Source organism: Polypterus senegalus, chromosome 4, assembly GCF_016835505.1.
Source record: "Polypterus senegalus isolate Bchr_013 chromosome 4, ASM1683550v1, whole genome shotgun sequence".
Classification (NCBI taxonomy): Eukaryota; Metazoa; Chordata; class Cladistia; order Polypteriformes; family Polypteridae; genus Polypterus; species Polypterus senegalus.
The window spans coordinates 28,231,709-28,249,579 of record NC_053157.1 but is presented as its reverse complement, the minus strand read 5'-3'; the positions used below and the strand labels follow the sequence as shown (position 1 = coordinate 28,249,579).

The 17,871-nt window shown below is 40.7% G+C and overlaps 1 protein-coding gene across 3 annotated transcripts in view; it reads right to left on the bottom strand.

Annotated features, from left to right (window-relative positions):
- Positions 1-17,871, bottom strand: part of si:dkey-247m21.3 (5-hydroxytryptamine receptor 4) — a 333,240-nt gene that overhangs the window by 81,290 nt on the left and 234,079 nt on the right. For 2 of the 3 annotated variants that reach the window (XR_005633290.1, XR_005633289.1), the window contains exon 7: positions 7,226-7,336. The exons of the other annotated variant lie outside the window; for it this stretch is intronic. The gene's annotated coding sequence lies outside the window, so the exon portion shown is untranslated. The remainder of the gene's footprint in view (positions 1-7,225; positions 7,337-17,871) is intronic. 3 annotated transcript variants of the gene reach the window in all.

Below are 17,871 nucleotides of genomic sequence, written 5' to 3'. Positions count from 1 at the left end.
AGTCCAGTTGAATCAGTCATTAAGAAATGGAAAGAGTTTGGCACAGCTGTGAAGTCGCTAGAGCAGGCTGTCCACAACAATTGAGTGAGTGTGCAAATAGATGACTAGTAAGGGAGGCCACCAAGAAACCTATGAGAACTATGAAAGAGTTACACGCTACAGTACCTCAGACTGAAGAGAGCTATTGTTCAGGTGCTTCATGAGTCACAGATTTAAGGGACAGTGACAAAGAGAAAGCCACTGCTGAAAAAAAACATCTCATATCAGCTAGAGTTTACCAGAAAACATATTGGAGATGCTAAAGCCAACTGGAAGAAGGTTCTGTAGTTTGATGACACCAAAATTGAGCTTTTTGGACATCAACTCTTTATCTCCAGCATCATCATGCTCTGGGAATGCTTCTCTACAGCAAGTCCTGGAAGGCTTGAGAGAGTACTGGATAAAATTGATACATTAAAATATGGGAAAATCTGCAAGAGTCTGCAAGAAACCTGAGCCTTGGAAGAAGATGTGCATTCCAGCATGTTAAGCATAAAGCCAAAGTTAAACAGGAATCATTTAAAAGAATGACTTGAATGTCCCGGAGTGGCTAAGGCAGAGTCCAGATTTCAATCCAATTGAGGATTTATGGCAGGACTTGGAAAATGCTGCTCCCTTACAATCTTTTTGCAACCCAACAGAGCTTGAGGAGTTTTTCTAAGAAGAATGTAGAGAAAGTGCAATGTCCAGATGTGTAAAGCTAACAGAGACCTGAGCACACAGACTGAAGGCCGTCATGGCTGCCAAAGATCCATCTACTGAATACTGACTTGAATGAGGTGAATACTGATGTGATCAGTTATTTTGTGTTTTAAATTTGTAATTCATTTAGACCACCTTGCAGAGATCTGTTTTCAATTTATTGTTTTCTGTTAATCAGTGACTACAAAGGTAAATTCAATCCACTGAGATTCAATTTTGTATAACAATAAAATGTGAAGACTTCTAGGCACTCCATATTACTTCTCTTTCTGGGAATCCTTTAAATGACAACACTCACAGTGTCAGTGTCTGTACCCTAGTGACTGTCTCCATTGTGTATATTATACATATAATACATTTTCAAAAATGTGTAATTTAATTTAGGGACATGGGAGGGGGTCTTTCCCAGCAGCAATGAGTACAAAGTGGAAGACATCTTTAGACAGGGCGTCACACATATCTATACCTGACATCAATTTATAGTTGCCATTTAACCTAACCTCTTTGTCTCTAGGGTTGTAAAATCCTGTCAAGTCCTGTCTTCATACCAAGACGTCAATCCCATGAGGCTTTTGTGTCATGTTTATGATATGCACTGATTATTCCAGAAGTAACTATCCATCCATCCATTCTCCAGCCTGCTATATCCTACCACAGGGTCACTGGGGTCTGCTGGAGCCAATCCCAGCCAACACAGGGCACAAGGCAGGAACAAACCCTGGGCAGAGTGCCAGCCCACCACAGCAGAAGTAACTATTCAACAATATTTTACCAACAAAGCATGTGTTTTGCATGTTTTGTCCATATAACTTGATTTCTGACACGTGGATTATGCAACACGATTAATGTTAGTTTCTTTTCCTTTTTCCATGGATGGTTTATCACATTATTTTCTGTTGTGCAGCATAGGTCAATATTGGCCTCTATTATGTCATAAATTTTTTTCTTTACATTCTGAATTAAAAAAAAATATTTGTTGTTTCCTCAGCTATCACTACAGAGCACATGGGGTTAGTAACATATAAAAAAATATTTTTCGGTAGAATATTGTGATAAGGCATGTTAGGGGTCTGTGGCAGTGTGCAGTTTTAAAATAAAAATGGTGCACTCTGGCTCAGGGTGGGCATCAGTGCACACAGGAGTATGAATGAGCGGCCCTGGAATGTTGTTTGGGGCATTGGCTGGACCTGCATTCACATGCATACGTGTGCAGTTCAGCCTGTTTGCTCTTTTTACAATGAGGCACCTACAGCTGTTTAAGGGTTAAAGGAGCCTGAGCAGGACAGATGAGAGGGATTGAAAAAGAAAGGAAGATTAAAAAAAAAAGGGCAGAGGATCAAGTAAAGGAAAACTTAGCATTGAATTGAGGAAGAGGGGGTACGAGAGTATGGAGGCAATTGGCCAGGAGATGGCCCTGAAGAGGGGCAAGTGAATGGTGCTCGAGGGACAGGATCACTCCTGCTAAGTGTCATTAGGAGCAGGCTCCCACAGACATGGGAGCAGAGTTGAGAGACATAAGCCATTCTAAGGGTTACCTGCACTTGTCTGTGGCCATCTCTGCTGCCTTAGCAGACCTTTTTGGGTGAGTAGCAGAGTTGAGGCTTTAGAGCAGGGGTGCCCAATGCGTCGATCGCGATCGACCGGTAGATCGCAAAGGTAGTGCAGGTAGATTGCGTTGCATTAAAAAAAAATGTTTTTAAACATTAGTCTATCATATATCCTCCCTATGGCATTTGCCACTTGATTGACATACAGGCCAATCCGAGATCTCTTTTCTTCTAACACACTGGTCATCCTGCACTCACGATCAAACGCGCGAGCTACTGCAAAACTCCGGCTGTGATCTAGTTAGCCTTCCAATTTATATCGATTAAAAAAGGGATTTAAGAAAAAAATGTTTTTGGGAGGGTATGGGCTGGATGTGGAATTGGAAAAGGATTTTTTTTTCTCACAATGTCACAATCGAAGTGCGTTTGTCTGACGTTCAAGGTTCGATCCCCGATGAGGGGTGCAGTGGAGTGTGTATGCCTGATGAGCCCAAAATAGGGCGAAACATGTGTCGCGTACTCTTTGCATTATTTGACAGTTAACTATGTAACATTCTATGATCTGTTTCTCGCAACTGAGGGGGAACCTGTGGCAGATGTTTGCCGACTTGCAGACCAACCACACGCGTTACCTGGTAGGTAACCACCCATACAATCAGATTGTGATTCGCACTTTGAATGCTATGCATATATACACAACACCCCATAATGACAACATGAAAAAAGTTTACTTGAGATTTTTACAAATTTATTAGAAATAAAAAATTGAGAAAGCCCATGTACGTAAGTATTCACAGCCTTTGCCATGAAGCTCAGAATTGAGCTCAGGTGCATCCTGTTTCCCCTAATCATCCTTGAGATGTTTCTGCAGCTTAATTGGAGTCCACCTGTGGTAAATTCAGTTAATTGGACATGATTTGGAAAGGCACACACCTATCTATGGAAGGTCCCACAGTTGACCGTTCATGTCAGAGCACAAACCAAGCATGAAGTCAAAGGAATTGTCTGTAGACCTCAGAGATAGGATTGTCTCGAGGCACAAATCTGGGGAAGGTTACAGAAAAATTTCTGCTTTGAAGGTCCCAATGAGCACAGTGGCCTCCATCATCCGTAAGTGGAAGAAGTTCAAAACCACCAAGACTCTTCCTAGAGCTGGCCGACCATCTAAACTGAGCGATCAGGGGAGAAGGGCCTTAGTCAGGGAGGTGACCAAGAACCCGATGGTCACTCTGTCAGAGCTCTAGATGTCCTCTGTGGAGAGAGGAGAACCTTCCAGAAGGACAACCATCTCTGCAGCAATCCACCAATCAGGCCTGTATGGTAGAGTGGCCAGACAGAAGCCACTCCTTAGTAAAAGGCACATGGCAGCCCGCCTGGAGTTTGCCAAAAGGCACCTGAAGGACTCTCAGACCATGAGAAACAAAATTCTCTGGTCTGATGAGACAAAGATTGAACTCTTTGGTGTGAATGCCAGGCGTCACATTTGGAGGAAACCAGGCACCGCTCATCACCAGGCCAATACCATTCCTACAGTGAAGCATGGTGGTGGGGTCATCATGCTGTGGGGATGTTTTTCAGCGGCAGGAACTGGGAGACTAGTCAGGATAAAGGGAGAGATGACTGCAGCAATGTACAGAGACATCCTGGATGAAAACCTGCTCCAGAGAGCTCTTGACCTCAGACTGGGGCGACGGTTCATCTTTCAGCAGGACAACGACCCTAAGCACACAGCCAAGATATCAAAAGTGGCTTTAGGACAACTCTGTGAATGTCCTTGAGTGGCCCAGCCAGAGCCCAGACTTGAATCTGATTGAACATCTCTGGAGAGATCTTAAAATGGCTGTGCACCGACGCTTCCCATCCAACCTGATGGAGCTTGAGAGGTGCTGCAAAGAGGAATGGGCGAAACTGGCCAAGGATAGGTGTGCCAAGCTTGTGGCATCATATTCAAAAAGACTTGAGGCTGTAATTGCTGGCAAAGGTGCATTGAAAAAGTATTGAGCAAAGGCTGTGAATACTTATGTACTGTACATGTGATTTCTGAGTTTTTTTATTTTTAATAAATTTGCAAAAACCTCAAGTAAGCTTTTTTCACGTTGTCATTATGGGGTGTTGTGTGTAGAATTCGGAGAAAAAGAATGAATGTAATCCATTTTGGAATAAGGCTGTAACATAACAAAATATGGAAAAAGTGATGCACTGTGAATACTTTCCGTATGCACTGTATATATATATATATATATATATATATATATATATATATATATATATATATATATACATATAATTTTTAATGTAAGTAGATCATTTCGACCTGGTCATGTTAAAAGTAGCTTGCAAGCCGAAAAAGTGTGGGCACCCCTGCTTTAGAGGGATATGCCAAACACCCATGCTGGTTTTTAACATATAAACAATTAAATAAAGTTTATCTAATCTAATCTAATCTAAATGGCCAAGGCCCTGCTTACTTATCTGAACTAATCATTACTTATAAACCATAACGCACATTAAGCTTTCAAGATGCCGGCCTGCTTATGATTCCAAGGATTAACAAAATAACAGTGGGAAGTCGAGCTTTTAGTTGCAGGGTCCCGAAGCTGTGGAATGGTGTGCCTGCTACTACAAGAAGCACCCCTTCAGTCTCAGCTTTTAAATCTCAGCTAAAGACTCATGACTTTAGTCTAGCATACCCTGACTAAAGCTGCTAATCAACTGTGCATACTGCATCTCTGCTGTTAGTCATAAGAATTAAAATACAATTAATATAATATTTATAATTTGTTACTAACACATGCCTGTTCTGTTTCTGTTTTTGGTATCCTCCCATGGCACATGGTGTCACTGCTCTACTGCCAAGCTGTTTACAGGCCTATGAAAATGTCATCCCAGAAAAAGGAGCACTGGAATTATTGGGCAGGAATGTCTTTTTATCTGATTGGCCAGCCCAGCTCTGACTCAGCTGCAGAATGGCCAATAGGGAGAGGCGGCTTGTTAGCCAAGGTCAACAGGACTCTGAATGTGTCTGGCTTGTCCGACTCCTTTTCAACAATCTGGCCCATGGTTCTACAATTAGCTGATGGACAAGTATTGTTGTTTTTCATTTATGTTAATTAGTTTCTACTTTGTTTTTGATGTATTTGAACAAATCAATTTCCTTATATGTGATAGTTCTGTATTTAGTGAGTGCTATAATCTCTGCTTGAATTTTCCCTTGAGACTTGTGGTGCTCTATGTCTGAACTTTGTGATGAACAAAGGAGTTTGTACTATTGTTGTTGTACTTCTGAGGTGGCCAAGACAGATTGGCCTTCTAACTCTGTGACTAAGGATCACTTGTGTTCTGTTTTGTGTGTTGCATTTACCCCATTTTTCTGACACCCATTACACACCCAACCTGCATAGAAGGGTGGTCTCTCTCTGAATTGCCTTTCCCAAGATGTCTTCCCTTTTTCCTCCCAACATGTTTTTTTTTGGGAGTTTTTCTGGTCTTCTTAGAGAGTCAAGGCTGGGGGGCTGTCAAAAAGCAAGGCCCGTTAAAGCTCATTAAGGCATACCTTGTGTGATTTTGGGTTATACGAGAAATAAATTGTTGTGGTTGTTGCTCTTGACTGTGTTTTAATCAGTTTCGATTATTCATTGTTTGATGGCTGTGTTTATTCTACTTTTTTTTTTTGAAGATGACTGCTCTTCACTTCTTTGCTGATATTTTCTTATACATTTTTACACCTACCTCTGCTGTGCTATGTGTCCTCATTGCTCAGTTCATCCACATTTACGTTTTTGAATGTCCCGGCTTGAAGAGAGTGAAAGCAACTGCAGCCTACCCCACATCACAATAAGTCTTAAATGGTGCTAATTCTACTAACTAATATTCAACCAACTCACAAGATCTTATTTGACCATTTTGTGTGGCTACATGAGTAATCCTCCATCAGTCCAGTTTCTTCTTATGTCCCCAGGACCCTCTTGTTTTAACAGTTCATTTAAGGGTTGGTTTCTGCCTTGCCGGGAAAGACTCCAGACTCTCAATTTCCTTATAAATGAAAAAGCAGCTTCAGAAAACAGATGGACTGTTAAGATTTGGATCCAATTGTGTTCCCACAGATGGTGCGTTTACATTTGTTCCTCTACCTCTTAACTTTAGGAGTAGATTTTCCCTTTATTTTTTTTTGGTGATTAATTCCTAAATGCTTTAAAATCAATTTAAAAAGTAGCCAGCTCTTTTGAGAAGAGAGTTCACTAATTATCTTTCCATCTTCTTTGCAGTGTAAGTGTTACTGAGATGGCGACTGTCTCAAGCAAGCTCATTAGCTGGAATGCAGTAAGTACTGCTAAAAAATAATAATAATAAGTTCTTCAAGTTGACAGCCTGCCAAAGTCCATTATTAAACATAACAAGTTATTTTCATTGGATTTGTAAAATTTTGTGTGGGCGATGAAGTTCATTTTAACTGCAAATACATCCATTTATCACTAATTTATCAAGACAGAATGGGGAACAAAAAGACTATTCCATCAGAAAGCATGCTGAACTCGATTTTCAGCACAGAACTCATCTGGACGTCTTAGAGACATCGAGGTCCTTCAGTTATAAGAGGTACTGCCCTCTACTGACCTTAACTTTGAACTATGGAAGATAACAAAACTGAAAGGGAGTACTTCAATAATCCTCATGGAGTCTTAGAAGACCATGCTGATATTGTCTATAAACATTGATATACAAGAGCTGATTTGAATCTTCTGGATCTTTACAATTATTTTTGTAGCATTGAATTCGAACCAATATTTTTACATAATTTTCATGTTGTCCAGAAAAAGTAATACATGCAGGTGATACTTGCATACATTATGCACCAAGGCCATCATAAAAATACGTAAGTGCAGTTCTGATGACTGACATTGCACCCAACATACAGATAACTGGGGCAGCAGACTCACCATTGTGCTTTGATCCTGAGGTGCTGTGGAGGAGGAGGAGAAGAAAGAAGAGAAGTGTAGTTGGAGGGCAGGGAGAGAAGAAAGAGGGGGATAGAAGGAGTCGAAACAGCCCTGGAAAAGAACAAAGAGAAAGAACACAAACAAACACACACACAGGCACATACACACACAGAAAGAAAAACAAAAGTGAATTGAAGTTTATTGCTCTCATTTAAAAAAAAAAAACATGCACACATCTTCATAAAGGGAACCACTCCACTTTGTATATCTTGCTCTTTATTTTCTGAATTACATTACTACAAACAATGACCAAGTGACCCAGAACATGAAAGCTGATGTGCTGGGGTGGTTCCAGCTGTCATCTGTTTTAAACCCACTCATCAAATTGTTAGGAAACAAAGTGGTGCCAAGTAGTACATGACAAAAATTTATCCGAAATGGGATGCCAAATCCAATACAATTTAGACAGTTGATTCAACATACCTTTGGACTTTGGGAGGAATATGGAATCCCTACAAGAACCTTAAATTAGAACATTAGAACACTCTAGATGAGAACAGGCCATTCAGCCCAACAAAACTCTCCAGTCCTAGCCACTTATTTCTTCCAAAAACACATCAAGTCCAATTTTGAAAGTCCCTAAAGTCCTACTTCCCCCACATTACTTGGTAGCTCATTCCAAGTGTCTATGGTTCTCTGTGTGATGAAAAACTCCCTAATGTTTATGCGAAATTTACCCTTCACAAGTTTCCAACTGTGTCCCCGTGTTCTTGATGAACTCATTTTAGAGTCACAGTCTCGATTCATTGTACTAATTCTCTTCATAATTTTAAACACTTCAGTCATGTCACCTCTTAATCTCTGTTTGCTTAAACTGTAAAGGCTCAGCTCTTTTGATCTTTCCTCATAACTCATCCCCTGTAGCCCTGGAATCAGCCTAGTCGCTCTTCTCTGCACATTTTCTGGTGCTGCTATGTCCTTTTTGTAGCCTGGAGTTTTGGGGATCTACCACAATGTGAATGTCCTTGAGTGACTTAAACCCAATTGAACATCTCCGGAGAGACCTGAAAACAGCCATCCACTGATGGTCTTCCTCCAACCTGATAGAGCTTGAGAGGATCTGTAGAGAAGAATGGCAGGAAATTTCCAAATCCAGGTGTGTGAAGTTTGTAACATTGTACCTAAAAAGACTTCAGACTGTAACCACTGCCAAAGGGGCTTCAAATAAATACTAAGGAAAGGGTCGGAATACGTGTGCCGATGGGATATTTTAGCTTTATATCTCTCTCTATATATATATATATAAAGTCCAACGTCTGTCTGTCTGTATGTGTGTCAGCTTTTCACGAGAGAACTACTTAACGGATTTAGATCAGGTTTTTTTTCTATAATTTGCTTGAACATTCCGGTTAATTTTGCAAAGTATCATCGTTCGCTTGCAATACCGATTAATTTGTGCAAATCTGACAGAGACACTGGGGCCGAAGAGAGGAGGAGGGCCCTCCTCACTCATGCTCCGGCCTTGACACTTATGTTACCTCCGCTTAGCTAGTGAACGAGAGAACTACTTAACGGATTTAGAGTGGGTTTATTTCTATAATTTGCTTGAACATTCCGGTTGATTTTGCAACTTCTGTCATCGCGCTATGAATCATAGTTCGCTTGCAGGAGTGATATATTCGTCCTATTTCAAGACAGAGGGTGAGGGCCGAGGGTAGGGGCAAGCGTGACGTCAGGAGTGGGGAACTGGGGAGGAAGCGTGACGTCAGGGTGGGGATCTTCTCACTCACATGCCAGCCTCCGTTCGAGTCGCTCTACCTCTGGCCATGTTTTGGAGTGTATCTTGCCTCCGCTTAGCTAGTGATACCTGTTTGTTTATTGATTTTTAAAGTTTGTCCTGTTTCACTACTCCACGGGTGCAGTCGTGGGGATGGCTGTTTTTAATAAATATGCAACAATTTCTAAAGCCCTTTTTCATTCTGGGGTATTGTGTGTTACTAGGTGAGGGAAAAAAATGAATTTAAATGATTTTAGCACAAGGCTGTGAAAGAAACAAAGTCTGAATTATTTTATTATGCACTGTATGTGCATTATATATCCCAATATCCCCTCCAGACTTAAATATTGGAACTCAAGGAACTTCACATAAAGAAGCGCTAAAAGATCTTGTAAGCAAAAAGGATGCTCTTCTCCTCAAAGCAACATGGCAAAGTGAGAAATTACCTGGTATACGTTATAAGAACTTAGATTAATTTAGGAATTGCAGCTTCTTAACAAAGCAGCTGCTTAGAGAGAAACACACAATTGGCAGTGGGCACTGCTTGGCACTAATGATGGTACTTGTGCAATGCAGGCGTAAGCTGTCACATATTAAATATTCCTACACTCCCTTCTTACAGTGAGTTTAGATTTGGGCACAGGCACAGAGAAGCTCACAAAAGAAGTATATTCAAATAAATAATAATGCACGCCAGCTAATAAGAGCAGTTTGACTTTCTGATTTCACCCTGAAAAAGATACACATCATAATAATAATAATTACACTAATATACTACACTGGTAAGGATCTAATTATTGCAAGGTTTGGCAGATGTACAACACAATAGCAGAATCCAGCAGAGATGAGTTATGTGGGTGGGCCTTGAGTTGGAAGGTTTAAAAGATGAAGCAGAAAACAAAAAAGCTTGACTATTATATACATTTGTTTTAAGCAAGTGATAAATTTGAACACTGCAGGGAAAATAACCAAAATGCGATGGCACTTTTGTGGAAAGCAAGCAGAAAGCTTCCAGAAAATGATCATGCCGACTATGCTGTTAGGTCTCAGACTCTCAGTCTGTATTTTGCATTGTACATCCGTGCATACATGCACTGTCAAACCTGCTTAATCCAGTTCAGTGTCAAAGTCAATGTCGCCATCACTGGGACAAAACCTGGGCAACAACAATGGACAGGCCACCAGTCCATCACTCAAATCCCCTACAAACACACTTTGAGATGAAACAATTTAAAGCTGTCTGTTAAGTTAACGCACACACATCTATGGGGATGTGGAGGATAGCCCACACAAGGAAATGGGGACAGACTTTAGACATTGACTTTAGAATAAAAAAAGATATTGAAGCTTGAAAATGTACATATTCTGTCTCAAAGTTGCCTGAGGAACAGTGCCATGAAAAAATATTTTCCTCCTCTTCATTGCTTCTATTTGAAAACTTTGACACTGCATTAGGTTCTGGTCTACAACCAAAATCTAATCTCTACCTCACTCTAGACTCATCACTAAGTCTCCCACTTTCCATAAAGGTAGGAAGTTGAAATTTCGCGTGCTCATTCCTTGCAGTGTACTTACAAAAGTTACGTATGTTTCATGTCCTATTGCAACACCCAAGGGGGGGAAACAGGTGTACCCACTAAACTGTATATATAGATAGGGGAAACCCCTCCTCACTATTTCTGTGACTTCCAATATACGTAGGAAGCCAAAATTTCCCTTGCTCATCCTTTACACTGTACTTACAAACGTTAAGTATAACGAACTTTCGAAAATAACATCTTCTTTCTGGGGGTTCTCACCATTATCCCGTAAGGAACTTTTGAAACTGACCTGTCCTTTATGCGGTTGCATTCCTTATTTCCGTTAACAGATGAATTTTCACGGCAGAGATGCACAAAGACTGCTCCCGGTCCCCCTTCCTTTTTCTGCACGGCTGCTGTCCGCACACCTGCCACGTGGTTGGCTCCCTGCCTATATACATTAATGACATCCCGCGCTCATGTGCCTCCTCACTCGCTTCCTTACTTTCTTCAGCTGTTCGGCATGCTCACTGCTCTCTTCTTCTTTGCTCCACCGCTTCATACCTGTTATTGTTCGCCTTCCTTCTAGTCGTCCTGCTGGTGACTCCTGCCTTTTTGTTACAAATGTTAAATTCACTCTTAATACTAAAATACAATTACATTGACAATCATGTTACATTATCTTTAAAATGTTTCCTTTTTCATAACTTCTTTAACACACTATTTCTCTGCTGCGAAGCGTGGGTACTTTGCTAGTCTTGAATAAAGGACACATAAAGGCAGTGTCACATTCAATGGCTTCTCTAGTGATTTTCAGTCAAGGCCTTCATTGACATAATCTTAGCAAATCAGAGATAGTCGGCATAATGTGATGTACCGAGAGACTCCAACTAGTCCATGACTCAAACAGGTTTGATCTTGTCTTTAGTTGTAGGGATCGGCTCTGTGTGAATGAGAGCTGACAACCAATGAATGCTTATCTGGAGGCACATAATGGAGCCAAGAGGAGTAAGGAACATGGGTGTGTTGGATCTCACAAAAAAGAGAAGCTCATTTGTCTGACGTCAAAAGTTTTATGTACCACTACAGAATGGAGAAAACGGCACAGATTGCAGCTGTACTTGCTGTCTTGTTAACCCTTTGTAAAGCACTGTCAGGTATCGCACCACTGACTGTCAGGAAAAGGGTTTAGGAAGACTGTATATTGACATCAGTAACTGCAGCTCTGGTATATCCTATGGCTATATTCACTAATTTGGCTGACACTTTTATCCAAGATGACTAACAACATTTATGATATAATTGGATACATTTCTTTTGATTTTCCAATTGGAGCACAGGCAGGTCAAGTGACTTACGCAGGGTCACACAGTGTCATTAGGGGAATTTGGACTCACAACCTCCGGATTCAAAGTCCACAACCTTAACCACTACACCACACTGCCTGCCTAGACTAGTAATTGGCTTAAATTGACAAATGCTTTTGACTGCATTAATTATCATTAATTGAATGAACAAAGTTCTCTAACACCAACTGATATATTGTGAAAAAGTATTTGCATCCTAGTGGAATCAGCCTAGAGTCATCTGACCGAACACAGCCAGGCTTGTTCATTATAATCCTCTGCTTTGAGGACCACCCTTGGAGCACACACTGGAAATGGGTCATGTGAGCTGGAGCCTGTTCCCTGGCAGCAGTCGGAACCATTCCTGGGGCATGCAGTTCTAATGGACCAGTTTAGAGCTATCAAATTGACCTAACTTGTCTGTGGAATGGATCGGAAAAGAACAATGTATAAACTCCACAAAGGCAGAGATTGGGTCAATCTGAATGTAGGAATCTGGAACAGTGGGGTACAAAATAAAAGAAATGCCATCATTCATTCTGTATTAAGAGCACTATTTTTATTGGTGGTATTAAAATTTGAAACATTTTTAATTGGCTTGATTATTTAACATGATAACAGTGATTATGTCTGTGGTGCCAGCATTGTGTAAAGACAGTATCTCGTTTCCGCTGGTAAATTCAGTGGTTGCATTTAAATCACAGTATGAACATAGCAAGTGCATTGGCAATGTCACTAAATGTGCTTTTATTAAATGTAAGCAGGAATTGCAGTTCCTGGGGTTCAATTTTGCTGCTAACTTATTGTCACTAGCATATGCACTTCAAAAGAGAATGAAAGACACCCTAGCTCAAGAGGGTTGAGAGGGCTGAACAGAGAGTGGATAAATGACATGGTGAATGTTTCAAAAGCGAATTGCCTTGCGAAAAGCCAAAGGTCTTGTTCATCCTGTGGACAGTAGGGAGCACTCCAGCTCCCCAAACATCCAACACAACAGGCACAGACACAAGTGAAAAGGGCAAAGAGTCTTTTATTATGGGAAACTCTTCCTCATATCCTTTCCCACCACAGCCACATGTATGCACAAGCACAATTAGGCAATACTTTGTTGTCTCTTTGTCTTTTCTAGGTCTCTGCCTCCTCCACACCTCCTCACAAGCTTTGTCCACCTCCTCCCAACTCTGACTCCCCGCTGTGATGCAGGCAGCTCCTTATTTAAGCCATCCCAGAATTGTTTCCTCTTTTCTGGATGAGCTGGAAATCCCAAGGCATAGGGACGCCCCACTCCTGCAGTTACCCCTGGCGGCCCTCAAGGATCCAGCATGCCTCTCCTCTGGGACTACAATAGCTGGCATGCCCTGTGGGCACCCATGTGGGAATCTAAGCCTGGGTTTGCATTTGCTTGCATACTGTTTAGTGAAACTGTCAGTAAAATTTATTCTGCAGACGATTTCATAGTTGTGAAACAGAAAACTCTATGTTTTCCCTGTTTTCAATGTTTTGCTGAAGTGCTAGCCAAATAGAAATCCCCGATCTGGTCGATGTGTTGGGTGAAGTTGAAAAACCCGGAAACGAGTAACAAGAGTCTGGCTGGCTGTGGACCTGCAGAGCTCCGCAAATAGAGAGAAAGTCAAATTTGATTGACAGTTAAACTGCCCTTGGGCCCGCCCACAATGTTTTCCCCTTCTCAAGCTCTGCTCTACTGCAAGAGTGTCAGCTGTCAACTAAGTGACACAAATGAACAATTCAATTGGCTGTTCAGTAGAGCTTCTTAATCTCAGTTTTTTTGGCCAAAGGGAGAAGAAACATGTGCATTGCTTCTTTTTACTTTCTCGTATTCGAAGTATAGGAAAAGTATTGTAATCGTCCAAAACTTCGATTTCGAGATTTTGATGAATCTCAAAGTTTTAGACTTCCCTGAGTTCGAAAATACCATTTTTGGAATTATGTCTGTGTGTGTGTATGTAAACACGATAACTTGAGTACGCTTTCACTTAGATCAACCAAATTTTGCATACAAGTATTAGGTACAAAACGTACATTTCTTTCAATCTTTGAGCTATTGCCGCTAACTGGAATTAGCACTTTTTTATTCATGCAGCTGCAGAGTCCAATTTATTCAACCTTACTTTTATAATAATTGTTCAATATATTATTAATTTGATTTGATTTGGTGTTGAAGGTTCTTCAATGTACATTATATAAAAATGTAATCGTTGTCTTACGGTTTACTCCTCAAATATCCATCCCCATATCTGAGTATACGAGAAAGTCAAATGGAGACCACTCCCAATTTTTTTTCATGAAAAGAGTCTTTTTTGAGATGAATTTTACACATTAAACAGACAGTAATGAGATTTTGTAACATGAATTTTATAGGAAATTGGCAGAAATTGTTAAAACCAGGATTTCTTTATAATGGTGTTTGTTATAATGGAATTTGAGCAGCAACAACACGTGCACATTTGACACCAAAGCGCAGGCTCATCACACATTCTATAAAACTTTCAACATAGACTATTGCTAATATTCAGCATTAAATTGTCTGCATGTACATAACAACATGGAATTAATGCATGAAAACACTTCCTGACAGAAACTAAATGTGTGAATGGCATACATTTTGATGCAAGAAAAACACAATTTATTTTGCAAGATTTTTTGGCAGGTTTTGCTGTGAATTCACTAGTCACCATACAATAGTGAGTAGTTCTGCTGTCTCGTAACTTTACAGTTTTAATCTTTGGGGTTTTAATCCATTCTTCTAATTTTTCCTCACATCTTAAAAACCCACCAGTAGGATTAGCCATTGACTCCAAGTTAATTTATATTGAATCAGTGTACCTTGAAATAGACTGCATCCCACCCTGCTTTGGTTCCTGCTTTACACCTCACTGCTCTCAGGGTAGGGTCTGGTTTGCCATGCATCTATATTGGTTAAAAGGTGACTTGGCCCCTAAGTGGTAAGTGAGGGTATGCAAATCAGTGTGCTTTTTGATTGAAAGTCGTTCCTTCCTGCCTTGCGTCCAAAGGTGTCAAGAGGGCCTACATGACCCTTAGATAGATAGATAGATAGATAGATAGATAGATAGATAGATAGATAGATAGATAGATAGATAGATAGATAGATACTTTATTAATCCCAAGGGGAAATTCACATGAATTCACAGAGTGCATTGGACTGAGGTTCCAGCCTGGATGAAGGGTATGGAGCTATAAAATAGATGGATCTGCGTAAAATACCATAGAGTACGTAGTCCTCCAATACGCTAGGTGGCAGCATTCCTGTGCTGGTACACCCATGCAGGCATCCATGGGGTATGTTGGGAATTGAAGTCCTGTTGGGCAATCCTGCTGAGTGCCATGGGAGCTGCCAGGGGGAACTGTAGGGCAGAATTGTCCCCAGTTTGAGGGGCTTCTGCCTGACACATAAATGCTTCCAAAGTGCAATGTTGTAGCACCAGAATTGCCATAAAAAGTCCACTTCACCTCCAAAAGGAGTCTGAGTTGGGAGGTGGTAGACAACACTTGCTAAGAGGTGAGGGAGGAGTATAAAAGAATAGTCAATGTCAGTTCTGCTTAAAATGTGTTGGGGGCATTTATGGAGAAGCCTGTAAAAGGTATTTATGAACAGTTTTATTTGTGTTGGTGACGTTGTGTCTGGGGTTTGGGGTGCTTTGATGCCCTCTAGTGGTCACACTCTACATGTGGGTTAAGCATGTTCACAAATGGATGTCACCTTTCTAACTTACTATTTATAGTTTTTTTTATTTTTCTTACTTTACTGTATAATTTAGTGTTTCAGGAATGTATAAAGTAGAATGTAAACAGATTTGACAATATAAGTAGCACTTTGTCAGGTGTGCATAAAAATCATCCCAGCGTGAAACAACAGCTTAATGAAAATAGGCCATCATCACCCACTACTGATTACAAAAAACGAAATGCCAGCAACAAAACAAAACCTGAGTCACCATCTGTTCATTTGTACGAATGAGTACAACAGCATCTTCACAGATCAATTCAGCATCAGGGGATGTTTATGGCTCCATAGAAGATGCAACTGAATCGGAAAAGCTCAAAGGGCAAAAGAAAAGAAAATGGCCACAATATGGTGAGGATCACACCCACGTAATTAATGCTTCAAAAAAAGATTTATTCTGTTCGGGGTATGATACTTGATTGTGCAATAGCACTGATGATCAAAGTGTGTGCTCTGTTCTCATTTTGAAATGACTGAAAAACAAAGTAGTGCACAGAGTATTATGCAAAAGGATGATATTACACAGTGACAATTCGGTGGTGATGTCCGACCAGACATTGCTTGTGTGTCACCTTATTTTACCCAATTCGCAAATTCCTAAGCCACTGATTACAATGGACTGGGATTAGGGAATTCAAATTAGAAAAATCTAAATTTCAATTCAAGGAAGTGCCTGAAGCTTCTTTTGAATTAGACAAGAATGCTTTATTATGATATTTAAGTAAGCATGATGGGTCTGATTCAGCTCTCTAGAGGCATCAGTATCTTTGAGTGACAACCACATAATGGGGTGTCTGATTTTATAGCTCTCCACATGAAATGCTGAGTCACCTATTGTGTGATCAAAATGGTTTTTTAACATATTTTATATATAAATGTCTATGCGTGGAAGTGTGTGTGTCTGTCTGTCAGTCTGTCCGGCCCAGAAGTGAGAGATGGAGTCGGGGTAAGGGCTCCACCTCCGAGGATACACAAACGCTTATCCGCTAAAACAGAAGCGAGGTGAGCACAAAACGGTATCCCTTGTACTTTTCCTCCCATCTCTAATACACAAGCGAGAGGAGCACATCGGCAAAACGAAACCTCTGAAGGAAGACAAACACATTTAGCTGCTAATGCACAAGCGATACAAGCACTTCGGCAAAACAAAACCTCCTAGCAGAGTCATTCCTTTCAATTACCTGACATCTCTACATTTCAATTTTTTTCTGACAATTTCAATAGTTTCTAGCATCCCATGCTTTTTACAGCACGGGCTTACACAGCTAGTATATTATGACAGGTAAGAGAATAATTCAAAAATATTTGCTATCTCTTGCCCTATGTGTATACTCTGCGCCTTTCCGCTATATTTGCGTGTCTGAACCTTTCTTCACCAGCGGTCCCTCTCTTGAGCGTGTTGCTGTTAAGCCTGCTCGTCAGGATCTGTCATTATTTTCGAGGCACCTTTCTCGCCTCCAGTCTGGTTTTGTATGAGGGAAGTTCAACAAGTTTCCACACTTTTTGTTTAACTCTATTTATTAAGAATTTCAAAAACAAATTACATCACTTTTCCACATAGTCACCCTCCTTTGCGATGCAATTTTCCCAGCATCGTACCAACTTTCTAATGCCCAATTTCTACTCCCCCTGCTTTCACTGTTTCTAAACAAAATATAAACTTTTTGAACATCCCTCATACTTTCTGTCATTGTGGGCATCTGACTCAGTGTGCCTTCTATGGCTTTACTCCTCCTCATGCACCTCACACTCGCACTTCCTCTTTAGCTGTGTCGTGCGTCAGTCAACATTTTCTCCCTGGCCAGTGTTCATAGTTGTGTTTTGTGTCTGTATTGCTTCATTTTGTATTAATTATTTGTATTAATGTTTCTTTTTTTTACTGTATAATGTATCTTTTTCTATGTGTCTGTCGGGAAGGGGTGTGGCCTAGGTAATGTCCCATGTGTTTTGTGAGTGTCTCCCCAAGGGGCAGGATCACCTGCTCATCACCGCCAGGAACAGCCCTCCAGCCAATTTAAGTGAGGGCCTCCCATAGTTCCTGGCAGTTCATTGAATGCGCTGGGACTGGAGAGTGTTTTGGTGAGTGTTATTGCTTTGCTTTGTGTTTTCTATAGTTTTCAGCCTGTGCTTTGCTTTTGACTAAGCCTCTGTTCTTGATACAGTGGAACCTCGGTTCACGAATGTCTCGGTACACGTACAAATCTGTTCACGACCAAAAAGTTCGCCAAACTTTTGTCTCG